At 34.7% G+C, this 14,796-nt stretch overlaps 1 protein-coding gene across 1 annotated transcript in view; it reads right to left on the bottom strand.

Annotated features, from left to right (window-relative positions):
• Positions 1 to 14,796, bottom strand: part of LOC149568978 (peroxisomal acyl-coenzyme A oxidase 1-like) — a 233,966-nt gene that overhangs the window by 101,235 nt on the left and 117,935 nt on the right. The window lies entirely within an intron of this gene.

The raw sequence follows: 14,796 nt of genomic DNA, 5'->3' as shown, positions 1-14,796 counted from the left end.
TCAAAGTGTGGTACAAAGGCTTCACCTCAATTCTCTCTCATAAAGAAGAATGCATTACAAGGAATTTCACTTAGAACTTCTCCTCATACAGAAGATATTATCCACAAAGGATTGCACCGCAAAATTCTCCCTCTGCACAATGATCGTGGAAAGTCGGGTCCTTTTGTTACTCACTTTGAGACTCTCTTCGCCCAAAGCTGTCTCTTGAACTCCCTTTGAATCTAATATTAATATTTCAATCTTCAGGTGACAAGTTATTACTTCCTTGTGATGTACACATGAGTAGGCCCATCACAATCATGTAGTCATACACAGGTATGTTAGGCTTCATCTAAACATCAATTTCTTAGCTCCTTGTATACGGTTGTCTCTGACGAAGTATTGAACTCTCTTGATATGAAAGGATACTCATAATCTCAATCATCAAAGATATTCACTTCTTGAACCTCACTTTAGCTAGCCAAATCATCAAATGACTAATAAGTTCTAGATCACAACTTCTTTTGAGTTACTACCATAAGATTGAGTCTGCACAATATTTGGTAGCACGTGTAGAGTACCAACTTGCTTTTTCCTACAAGATCATCCCTACACATCTTCTTTCTAAAGATGGTTCAAGTGGGAATGAAACATTGTTTCTAATATTTCCCCCCTACAATGTGATATTCCCACTCTCATGTCATCAAACAATTTCGCATTATACTCAAGGTCTACACAAAAGTCTTGGTTTTCTAGAATACCCAATGTATGACATGGTGATCTCAATGATCAAATTATTGTTGTGAATGATATTGTTGGTACAATATCCTGAATATATTCATGCCTAAAAAGCTTGTATTGATACATGAATGACTCACTTATGAAAATGTACTTGTTTGACTTCATGGTAACATGAGTGAAAATAATAGAAAATAATATGCTTCCCTTCTAAAGCTTCAAGTATACATAGTATCAACATCTTGTCCTCTTTGTCCAAGGTTGCCTCTAATGGACTATCAAACTTCCTTTCATTCTCAATAAAATTCTCAGAGGAAAAGATCAAGGAGCATGGGTCGTATAGAAATAAGAATGTTAACATTAATTAGAATGTTAGTAATTTAACTCATGCTTATTACTAACAATAGCATAAATGATAGTAATACTAACTCTTTATTTTGTATTTTCAATAATGGAAATAAGATAACAAAATACTTAATCTATTACTTATCATACTCTGATAATAGATCTCACAACCATCAAATTATTCAATCTCATTTTGAATTCAAATATCATAATTTCCTAGTACATCAAGATTATTCATTTACTTTGCATATAAATAGATATCATTCACAAAAAAATATTCATGCCTTCCTTATAAATAATCTTCCTTAAATAAATAAATAATCTTCCTTAATAAAACATTCATAAATTAATAAATTAGAATAATCCCCCTATGTTCTTACCTTAATAATAGTGGAAAATTTGTACCTTAATAGGTACTCGAACCTTGTGTTTGGTGGGACACAATCTTCTATTAATGCAACACTCTTCCAAATGTTATAGATTTTCCACATCTGCTGCAAATGTAATAGCACTGTCATTGTATATGGTATGTATGAATCATAGTCCTCTTGACTGCAACAATTTATTGATCACTGGAGAATCCATCTCAACATGGTTTACTCCCTCTTAATCAATAAGACCGAGACCATTGAAGGTTAACTAAATAACATCCTTAGTCTTCTCCCTCTCTTTCGAGGTTGCCTCTAATAATATGTCAAAGTCCCTATGAATCTCAATCTCCTTCCTACAATAACACTCTTGGTGGCAAAGATCAAGCACATAGCTCTTATAGTATGTATTGCAGAATAAAATAAGAGAGAAAGACTACAATAATACTCAAGGATAATCAACAATTTTGCATAATGATATAAAATCATTTTAATAATATAGATAAATGTCTATATTTTGAGTATATATTCTATCTATACATATACACATTATATAAACCATATATTCAAATACCTATCATAAATTTAGTGTTTATTATTAATATAAGCAACTTATATAATATATTTCATAATAATATAAAAATAAACTTCGAAAATGATATATATATCACATGTACTTACCTTAAGGGGATCGGGGCTTTTCCACCCTTGAATCCTTATGCCCTAAGTAGGTCAAATGATTTAACAAAGATACTCTATAGCTTTCGAATGCCTCTTAATGGTTATTTCGACCCACCATATACTTCCAACTTGATAACCATAAAATCACAGAGAATCTCAGATGCACGTGCTTAATGAGGTGTTTCCACATTCAATATATTGTAGTTGCAAGCATTAGAGGGGCTCACAGGCTATATGGATGTCCTCACGAAGTATTTCATTTATATTTCATTGTCCATCTTGTTTGGTCATGTCTCCATTTTACTATGTAATGCTGTAATGGATCTTTACATTTCATATATTGCAGTAGCTTCAAGACTACATGCTCCTAAACTTTGGAATAGTTGTAAATAATGTAGATAGTCCTCAATGTTGACTGTTAACCATTTATTTGTATATCCTTCACATTTCTTGTAAACACTCATCGAAGATTTCTTCTTATTTTCTATGGACTTAATAGTTTTGTCTTCTTATAGTAAGAATATCTTTCTTACTTTATCTTTTTTTCTCACATGTTGGTGCTTATTGTCACACGTATCTATCCATGATTGTACTTCCCATCCTTGTCACCAGTTGGCTTGAATGCTTACAAGATAGAGATAAATTTATAATTTTTATGTTTATAATCTTCATAGCATCATTTACAACATCCTTATTACAAATCTTCAATTCAATTTATAATTAAAATTAATTAGAGAATGTCCATAATTGTATTTCATCTTTCTTTTATTATCAAGTCGTTGAATCATGTTATCATCCTCGATGGCTTAAATCTTCATTGTGATGACCAATGTATTCACAAATCATTGTTTTATAGGTAAAAGTAATTAAGATGGCTTCTATTTTTATATATTCATCTGTAATGTCCTCATGTTTGCATAGACCTTCGGTGAAGTATAGTGCCCTCCCATGTTGAGCATGTTCATCATTTGCAGAACTATAGAAGCACAAATTGTATATTGTCCTACGGTTCAGACCAGATGCAAGTTCCAAATCATATTGGGCATGGGGCCAACCTAAATTGCATTTACAAATGCGTAACCTAATCCTGATTTCTTGTTAGGTGAGAAGGTAGCGATTGACAAAGAATTCGCGGATGAATATGCCTGTCTACGAAGTGCTGAAGTTGTGCAAAAGAGTAGTGTAACCATCAAAGACATTGGTGAAGAGCGCTTCGGAACAGGATACCACATGATTTTCGAGCTAACAGGTTAATATAAATTGGTTGCATCTTCATCCGTCGATCAAGGTCTTTGGTCTATTCAAGCATATCTATACATCTTCATTATCATTCAGGTAAGTTGTCACTAACAAATCCTTTTCATTTATACATCTATTAAGGAAACTAAAAGTCACAAATCGAAATATCCATTTCTTCATATCTCCTACAAATTAATGCTTATTGCATTATTGAATCAAGTAGAAGGGGTAAGTTTTCATGTCGCAATGATATTCCAATGTGGCTCAATTGTAGGATCTTTTAATATGATTCCCATCGGTCTAAGTTTGTAGACACTTCCTACCCCTTGTCAGCTTAGTTGAATGTCTCCATTCTATGGAAAGTGTATTCACAGTGCCTAGCCAATTACTTCATATCTACCATTTCCCAACTAATTATTGGTGATGTCGCCAACCATTTTATTGTTCTTCAACACTCAAATATCATCCCCTGTGCTTCTTCCTTTTATGGATGGGTTGGTTCCTCTATCGAATGACCAAACTTCCCAACGTTTCCACTACAAGGCACGACCAACTTGCAAATTGAGTATTCTAAAGTTTATCCTTCTCTAAACCTCTCCTTATCCAAAATTATTGGTCTTTATCTCTTCTAGTACATTTGCAACCTGGCTCTAATACCATGTTAAGTAACATGGATCATTTTCTGCAGATGTACTATCATGGCCATTGTAATTAATGTGTTCCAAATGCAGAATTGGATCTCATATAAATATGAGAGGAGACATGTTGTAACGCCCCACCTGAAGATCCTTGGAACAAGGATAGATATAAGCCAAGAACTTGTTTTTTACAAGTATGAATGCACATGATAACATCATACAATGATCACAACAATCACAACGAAAGACTAAACCAACATCCAAACACCAACGGATCTCCAAACGCCACTACTGACCAAAATGACAACACATGGAAGAACGCAAATGATATCGAATCCAAAACACTCCGGAATCAAAATCCAATTCCAAGGGATTCAAGAACACCATAGAGGGTAGTCAAAACACCTCACAAAAACTTCTACACAAACTGAAAAGTAACCATTGTGCACCCGAATAGGTATTTTTCGAAGACCTAGGCGACACTTTAATGCAGCACTATGCAATACTTTCTAGTATCGTACAAAATTCTCAAGAGGCCATGCAATACTTTCAGGGTCTAGCGACACTTCTCCAAAGGCCGTGCGATACTTTACCAATCTCGTATGATGGTTCCTCAAAGGTGGTGTTTTACTTTCAAGTATCGCACAATAGTTTTCCTAAGGGTGTGCGATACTTTCCAATATCGCACAATTCTTCTACTTTGGGCGTGCGATACTTTATAACTATCGCTCAATGCTGACACATTGTCGCCCAGGAAAGCAAGAAACACTCTAAGGAAAACTAGACAGCAAAACATTGAGTCAGAACCTCCACACTGGGGAGTACCGAATCCACAATCGAGGCATAGACACTTGAACTATAATAACTAAAAGACAGAAACTGGATCTAACCATTCAAACATAGCAGTGAAGGAAATGAACTGAAAGCAATATCACAATGAGCTGAAACAACGAAACTAAGTGTGCGGTTCCTCCCAACCATAATAGCATCATGAGCCCTCGAAGGACCTAGCCATCCCCTGCGCGTAACATCCCAAACTGCCAACTAGATAGTCAAAGTTGTCTTAGTCTTTTATTCCTCAGGGGCATACTTCAGACCAGCTCATTACTGCCTTTTATTCTCCCTCGTCTCCTTCGCACGGTTTGAAAAGGCCTTCCACTACTCATTCCAAATCATTCAAACATTGTACCAGTCTCCCCAGGTAGCGATAGTCCTATAGCGATTCTTCACAGCATTATAAGGCTATGGATAGTTCACGGGTGTACCTCTCTATTACTGATTTCTTTGTGGCAAGGAAGGACCCTTAGTCCTTACCTTGTCTTCTTTATTGTTTGTCTCTTACTTTTATTTCTTCTCAGGCACCATTTGGTGCTTTTGCTTTGGCTGGCTCTTCTGTTGTATGCTCAATCCCATAAACTGTTTTGGTTTTTCGTGGACATTAATATTATTATCTTATCTTATAAGGATGTCACTACTAAAACGTAATAACGTCATAAGAACGAGAAATCTAACATGCTAATCTAATAAGCAGATCACATCATCTAATCATATGCTAAACATCATAATAAAGGAATTCGACAAATAAACTAACATCATCTAAACACGATACCCAAGCATTCCAATGAAAGCATAAGTCACAAGAAGGCATACTCTAGAACCCAAAGTGTCAAGTGAAAAGATCAAGTAACGGTTGTGCTAGAACAATAGACCATCTCTATACATCAGTACCCGGTAGTGGTATGGGTAGCTATGCCTCCCAACCTTGTGAAACCCGTAGGTCCACTCCCGCCATGCTGGTGGAGATAATGATCCAACCACACTCGCATAAAGCGAACATACATGGCTAATACTCACACCAAACAGTAAGAGGACTACAACCAAGAGCATGAGATAATGCAAGTACAACAGGTCCTGGTCAGACACTCAATCAATTACTATGTAGGGACTCACCTGGAGGGGAAATAGCTTGGCATCAAGTAGCCCAAGCTAACGTGGTGCGAAATCAACTTCCCAACGAAAGAAAGAGTCATCCATTGTGTCCTCAAACTTAATCGGGTGCTCACACATTCTATTATCTTAAGTTTATTACCACCCAATATTTTATTTAGTTATCACTTAATTAAGCCTTCTATCTATCAACCTGGGCATGGTCACCAGGGATGAGATAGAAGCCCCTCCATGAAGCTACCCTACCCTACCCATACTCATTCAAAGATGAGCGCCCATAGGCATGCATATTCCCAACCCAACCCCAAAGATATAACTCAACCGCATTACCACTAGGAGTTTGGGCCTAAGTCACTTGATAAACGCACGCATGTGGGCTCATGAGTGGCTGCACCACCGTTACGAATATTAAAACACAATGGTTGGATGAGAACACAAGCAATAAAACACTCAATCGAATAACATCTCGGCAGGACAGATGTAGCACGTATCCCAATGAAACATAAAAGTGCGACAATGATTTGACTAGCATCCCAATGGATGATCCAAGTCCATGACCAACACCATGCCAAGAAAACTCGAGAAAACTAGGCTGCATGCAAAATGAGGTAAAACCCCAAAACTGGAAAAACTTCGAAAATAAAACCCATTTGGTCTTAGGGCACAAAAGCCACGAAAATCCAATAAAATTATGGTTCAAACACCGCATGCAAAAATGGCCAGCATAACGATGCAAAACCCTAAACCCTCACCCTAAAAACAAGGAAAACGTTCATACCCGACCAACCAGGCAGAACTAACGAAAAAAAACGGAGGGGAACTAGTTCTCAATCTCCTAACAAACAGCTACCAAAAACATAACTAGAAACGGAGTTGAAACATGAAAACAAGAGTCCTACCTAACAGCAAAAGGGTTGAAATAGGAAACAACACAATAAAATAAATAAAATGTAGAAGTTGCTGGAAATCACGACACAACAAGGTCTCCTCGAGCTGGATCCAACAAGACTAACCTTGCAACGATCCCACGCTCGTGGCTCTCACAATGAACAAAAACGTAATCCTCCAGAAGAGGATTTTGGAAAAAGCTCTCAAATTCTCAATTTCCAAAAGTGATAAATGACGAATTAATTTCCTCTTTCAAAACTTATTCACTTTTCGAGTGAATAATTGATTAGGGTAAATAACCAATTAAACTACTTAGACTCTGAATCAACCCAAACGAAAACAGGCTATTCCAAGTAATTGGGATTCATCTGTGGCAAAGCTGCCAAAAATTAAAAATCAATTAAAAAAAGCCTGAAAACACAATAATCACAAAATTTCCTAACCAACCTACGCGACAATGCAAAACTCTAAATGCACAAACACGTTCACAAGTCTAGTCACATAATGCAAATGAGTCCGGAATTATCAAATCACGGGAGGATTTAATTAAGCAATAAAATAAGATATGTCGACCATACAGGGATGACATTGGTGAAATATAAATAGTTGAATCACTAACTCCACATGCCACTACTAGGATATGAATCCTACACACTAAAACACATGATCAAGTGCAATTGCATATAATAACATAGCTGAAGCAATAAATACATTAAATACCTAATTTAACCATTTCTTCGATTTTATTGAAATAATCCATTTACATCACTCACGTTCGCATAAAGCATAAGGAAGCAAGAAAGAAGTAAATAACCATAGCATTAAATCCATCATATAACATAATAAAAGATATGTCCAAATACCGAATAATCAGATATCATCACAAAACCTACTATCATCTCAAAATGGCATCATCATGCAAATATGATAAATTGAACAGCATAGTAGTCTGACATCTATGATGCTGAAATCAAAGTATAACATCCGCCCCCTAGGTCATCTCAAATGTAAACATAACAAGAGTAACAAGTATCTCTCGGATCAAAATATAACAAGGTACAGACTACAAACACGAGAGGCCCTACACATGTCCCTATGGTGTAATCATCATTTAATAATATGATATTAACATAAATAATAATATATATAACAATATATATATAAATATATATTATATTATATATATAATATAATACATTTTTATATATATACTATTATATATAATAATATTATTTAAATGGATAAGTATATATAGGAAATGATGATTTACCTATAACAATAATGTATCTCAGATCGAACCAATACGACTGAAGCTACAACCTTAACAAATATCCCTTCAGTTATCCACATCCCTTTGGTCCATATTGTTTACCTTATCACAACCTTTGATCCATATTCCCTCCCACTGATCTTGCTTCGGTATTCATCTCCTATCACTATCCTATCCAAATCCTTTTCTTGATCTTGATAGAAAAAAGACGTAAAAATAAAAAATATGTTTTCAACATCCTCTTGACTTGCCAATCAATACACCATATCCTTACCCTATCTTGTCATAACCAATCCCTAAGCTTGGGAAGAACATGTTATCACATCTCGTGGATAGTCCTTGACTCCTTGGCATTCAAACAACCTCAATATATACTAAGAAACCTTTGGCCTTCATCCATTTGCTAATCCATCAATCAACCCATAATATCTTTGATTTGCTAGACATTGGGGGCAGCCTTATAGTTCTGAAAAAAATAAAGAAAAAAGCATTCCAAATGCATCCTGAAAAAAAGACCTAAAAAAGGTGCAAAACATCATATATAATCCTGAAATAATTATTATTTTTTTAATTAAACTATCAAAAATTCATCTAAAGCAACAATATTTGGTGTTTTTGAAAGGCACTGTCATTTTCAGCGCAGTCACGCGTAACTCAATCTCAAACATATCAGTCCTAAGCTACATCCAATCAAAAAAATCAGAAATATTAAAATCCTTGCAATGGGATCTCTTTCACGTCAATCAGAAAGTGATGACCAAGAATCAAACCAAATCAATTAATGAGCTTCATATATCAACGGCCTCATATGATATATCTTAATCAACAATCCAGACTGTTATCAATTGATCAAGAATCAAATCAAATTGAACAATGAGCTTCATAAATTAATGAATTCAAATATCAAACCAATCCAATCAACAATCACTAAGAATGATTAAAACGTCAATTATGTCAATCCATTATTGAATTATCTTTCATGATTGTGTTCCTATGCTTCTCAAGGATGCCGCTGACTGGTGAGAGTGGCTATGATGGTTCATAATCCCATTTTTCTTTGTTTGATGTTTGTGGAATGTTTCAATAATATTTCGGGGCAAGGATAATGTAGGGTGAATGTGGAAAGAATTGTTACGCATCTAGCAGCCACATACACCCATTCCCAGAGATAATTCTAGAATGATATTAAACTATTCCCTAATTTCTTTTTCTTGTTAGTGAGAGATAATAGCAGCATCTAGCTAGCCAATATCTAGGTGGACTTATATATCTTTCCTTTCAATAGAGCATGATGATAAAGATATGTGAAAAATATGTGGCAACGACTCAATACATCGTCCAAATTGATAGCATAAGTACAATTCTTCTAAATTATATCTCCTAATTCATTATTCTAGCTAATTTGTACATCTCAGTAACATTTGTCCTATCAATCAAATCAATAAATCCATCAATTTGCCAATTTAATAATTCATTTTATCAACCAAACAATCAATCAATAATCATGTCTTATACAAGATGTATCTTTCCTGAAACTAGATGTTGTTTATTTTCTTATACAATGTATTTCTTCCCTGAAACCAGACACTACTACTAGTCTTACATAGGATGGGACCTTCCTAAAACCAAACATGATTCTTGTTAAGGACTTCTACAATCAAGCAATCATTGTCATCTACTATTTCTTCACTTCTTACTAACTATTCTTCTCTTTCATTATTTCATCTAACATTTTTAATCTTCTATTGAGAGATCATTCATGCCTTTCTTGCACAAATATTCTCTCTCGGGGTCAAAAAGTCCACTTGCTATTACTAGCGCAAGCTAGGATAGGATAGGACCTAATTTGAAATTCTGATAAAACGCTCATAATCGCATTGTATCAGATAGAGGCAAATGTAGACACCAAAAAAGGACAAACTTCTGACTTACATTAAATTGCTAATCATTTCCTCTATTAATTTCAAATTTTTTAATTGTTAATTGATCATCTTTATTCCTCTACAATCCAATCTTTGTGTCACTTAATCATTTTCTCTAAGTTAATTAAATAATTAAGTTTATTTGATTAATCACCATTAATTAATTGATCATTATTGATTAATTAAAATCAATTTCTAAAATCCTAAAACTTAAATAATTATCATTGATTATTGAAATTTACTAATATCATTTCTCTTAATTAAATTAATTTAATTTCACATCAACTTTAATTTCCTATTTAATTTCAACTAATTCCATCTTTCTATTTTAATTGAATTTTTAATTCAATTAGATCTAAAATCGGAAAAAAAAATTATGAGGAATTTATTGAATTCTAAATATAAATTAATATTCACAACTAAAAAATTAGTTTTTTCTAGAAATGATTATCTTTCAAAAACAAGAATAATTTCATTCAATAGTGACAACTTGGAAAGCAAGCACTTTGGAAAATTACCATGATGAACATTTGGAAAATAGGCATCATGTGTAGGTTATGAACTTCTTGCATTCCACAATTGGGGGAAAACTTCATCCATGTTTTCCTATTATATATCATATCCCTTCCATCTCCTCCATTATCCTATGTCCCTCATATTCCTTATCTTATCAACATTGATATCCCCTTTTTCCTAACTTTGATCTTGACGAGGCTAGCAATATCCCTAAGAGCATCACATGTCCTCTCTTTTTCATGTTTTCGAAGTCCCATTGGTCTATATCATTTATCTTATCACAACCTTCCATCCCTATCCCTTCCCCTTGATCATTCATTCCCTATTCATGTCCTATCACTATATACCATAGTTCAAAAACTTTGCGATAAACCGCAAAAGTCACGATATATCGTGTGATGCATACCCAAATGAAATAAACGAAATTAAAACCGATAATGTGTTTTTGAAAAAATTGCGGCATTTTTTTTTCTATTTATATAGATAGAAAACATTAAAACCTATAGATTAAATCGGTGACAATGTCAACATAAACTGCCAAAAAAATTAGGTTCCACGTCATTGCATTAAGAGGGAAAGATTTTAGGTTATATTGTTTCATCAGCACAAACTGCAAACAAACTTTCTTGTTCATGCCTTGGTCTCTCCCGCACACATTTCCTAGTTGTCGTGCTCATCAAACTTGGTTGTTTGTGTCTGGTTTTGGCAAGAAATCCCATTCAAAGAGGAATAACAATAGTTTTCTTCAAGCATCTTTCATTTTCTTCTGAGGAATTTGTCATTTTCTTCTGAAGTTTGAACTTTAGAGTTCGGAATGTGATTTTTTTCTATTTCTACAATCAGCACTCACTTGGAGCTTGGACTTCTACTATGCATTCTTCAACAATCTAGATTCTAGATTGGACATTGATTGGCTTTCTTGAACAATCTAGATTAGTTTTTTTTTTTCAAAAGTAGATTTTTTTACTGTATTTTATTATTTATATTATAAATAAATGAATACCATTTTAAAAATTTATTTAAGTTTTATATTTTATAAAATATGACTCAAAATAGTTTTCAGATTGCCTATCAAATATATGTACATTGTATATAGATATACATTTCATAGCTTGAGAAACCCTTTTGAAGATAAATTTTAAAAAAATGGAAATATGAGGGTCATTCAAAATTTAAATTGGTTAATTTAGGTTGATTTAAATTTTAAACTGTATGAGTACATAGTAAATTATTTTCTGATCATTAATTGTATAACTGTAATTTTCAATTAATAAACAATAAATACTAGATACACTAATACTTGCACTGATTATTTTCTAATTCTTATACTTGCAAAGTGCAAATTTTGAGTGTCAGTGACATTGTAATAGTACCTATAGAAATAGGATAACTAGTGGTGGTAGAGGTAAGGACCCTTTATGGAAACATAGGATCCCAGGGGTAATCAATGGACATGTCGAATGTATCCATTGCCATAAGCATATGACTTTAGGCATAAGCCAATTGAAATACCATCTTGCAAAGATTTCATGCAATAATATTACACCGTGTGAAGTATGTTCGGAAGAGGTTACAAGAGAGGCTTTGACAAGCCTACAAAAATATGCACAAAGTAAGGCAAAGAAAAAGAGGACATTCGAGGCCATGACAGCCCTAATGGGGACTTTAGTTCTACAGGATCAAAAACAGGTGCAAAGGGTTCATCTTTTGGGCCTCGGATGCGAGGATCGAGAAGTACGAGTGGGTCTCTAGTCTCTAGCAAACTTTTGGGTTCCACGTACCAGTCCTAGTGCTCAACCCGGCTTGCTAGGCAATGCACGAAACAAAGAGATGCATGAGAAGACAAGTGACAATTACAAAATTTTGGATCCGCAATGATATTCCCTTCAATGCTTTATGTAGTTCGTAGTGGGATCAAGTGGTAGCTTCAATTTCTTTGTCTAGTAAGGGGTTCAAACCCCCAACTCGCTATGAGGTGAGCGGGTCGTTATTAGATGGCAAGGTAAGAAACATTCATCCGCTTGTGGAAGAGCAAAGAGAAGTTTGGGAACAGAAAGGTTGCACTAATATATTTGAAATATTTGATGGGTGGACAGATGGCAGGAATAGAATGCTCATCAACTTTATAATTGCTTTAGGGGGACAGCTGGTATTTCTAAAATCAGTTGATGCCACTGATCAAGTAAAAAATATAGAAAATTTGTGTAACATGTTGGATGAGGTGGTAATAGAAATGGGAGTGGCTAATGTCATCCAAATTGTGACTGAAAATGCAATTGCATATGTGGCAGCCGATAGACTTCTAATAGAGAGACATCCCACATTATTTTAGAGCCCTTGTGTTCCCCATTGTCTTGACTTACTTCTTGAGGATCTAGGGAAACTGACCTTGGTGGAGAACATGGTTGAAGATGGAAGGAATATTGCGAAGTACATCTACAATCATACATGGGTCTTGAGTCTTATTAGAGCACACTAGTGGTTAGGATTTTGTACAAGCGTGGGTCACACGCTTTGCTACTAATTTTCTAAACTTGCAAAGCATATCTAAGAAGTTGTTAGACCTTAGGCGCATGTTTCTTGATAAGAAACAATTAGAGAGTCCTTATGCCAGGAAGCCTGAAGCAGAGCAGATTGTGAGGATTGTGTTTGATGCTAACTTTGAAAAGCTAATGGAGAAGACCCTCAAAGTAAGTTTTCAAGTCTTCATTGATGATTTAGTATTTAATTTTGAAATATTTTCATTGGCTGATTGTCATATGTTTTATTATGTCCAGGTGTCAGAACCATTGGTGAAGGTTCTATGAATTGTGGATGGGGATAAAACCCCATGGGGTTTCTATATGAGGCCATGGATAGGGAAAAAGAGGCCATTCACCACTTGTATAACTTAAATGAGACCAAATATAGACCCACATGGAACATCATTGCCGTAGGTGGAACTGACAACTCCACCAACACATTCATGCAGTTGCCTACTTTTTGAACCCCAAGTACTATTTCTCCAACACTTTTAAAGCAGATGCAAAGATTTAAATTGTCTTGGAAACATGTATTTGAAGATTGGTTGTTGATATGAACCATCGAGACCTCTGATGAGTTACAAAGCTACAAGAGGAAAGAGGCGCCAAAGTTTTCTTCTCCTAATTGCAAATGTAGGAGATACACCTTGCAACCAGGTAAAAAGGACCATGTTTTTAGTTTTATCGTACCATTTATTTCACTCATTAAGTTTATTGGAAGTTTTACCACATCATAAATGGTTTTTTTAATCCTTGCAGATCCGTGGTGGGAAGATTATGGTGCCACAATGCCTAATCTTCAACAACTTGCCATCCGGATTTTATCACAACCTTGTAGTGCTTCTAGCTGTGAGAGAAATTGGGGTACTTTTCAAAACATACATACAAATAAACGTAATACGTTAACTCAAAAGCACCTAAATGACTTGGTTTATGTAAAGTACAGCCTTCTCTTGCACGAGAAGAATGTGAAAAGGCAAGCTTCATATGAAGCACTAGACTTGGATGATATTGATTCATATTTAGCAGATTGGATTGCTCCTCCTGATGGTGAGGATGGAGATGCGGATATGAGTGAACCTTTATTGATAGATGAGCAGTGAGCTAAGTTTGAGTGAGAAGCAAATGGCTAGGATGTGGATGTGGCAGCACATGAGGAGGAACATGAGCTTGGTCATCCATCAGAGGCTTTTGTTGAGCGTAAGGCACCTACTAGGGTACTTGTTGAGGATGTTGTCACAGCAACTACTTCAACACCACCCACCCAGCAACAACAATCTCTTTTGAGTTTTTACTCATAGACACAATTTATGATTGCTAGTTTTATTTTTCATTGACATTGAAACTTGAACTTAATATGTATTCAGAAGTAGTAGTTTTATGGACTTTGACTTCTATATGAAATGAACTTATTTATATTCAGATGTTGTACTTGTTTTTTGGTATATGATTCTAGCACCATGTTCATCTACTTAGTTCTACTTGCTATGAATTACTATTTAACTAAAAGCTTTGATTGATATATGGTGGATATCTCAAATTATTATATATACTACAAATTTTGTGTATATGAATGTGCTTTTAAGAATATTTCAAAAAATTGTATATTTTCAAATGTTCAATAAAAGTGTCGATTTATTGCCAAATTTTTCGCTGAGTTTTTGCCAATTTTGAGTTTTTCAAAAAATTTGGGCCAGTCGAGATATTGCCAATATTGAATTTTTAAACTATGTTCTATACTAT

The sequence above is a fragment of the Cupressus sempervirens genome, chromosome 3 (assembly GCF_028749045.1).
Source record: "Cupressus sempervirens isolate cs-2001-9-10 chromosome 3, ASM2874904v1, whole genome shotgun sequence".
NCBI lineage: Eukaryota > Viridiplantae > Streptophyta > Pinopsida > Cupressales > Cupressaceae > Cupressus > Cupressus sempervirens.
This window is presented reverse-complemented; position numbering and strand designations above follow the sequence as displayed.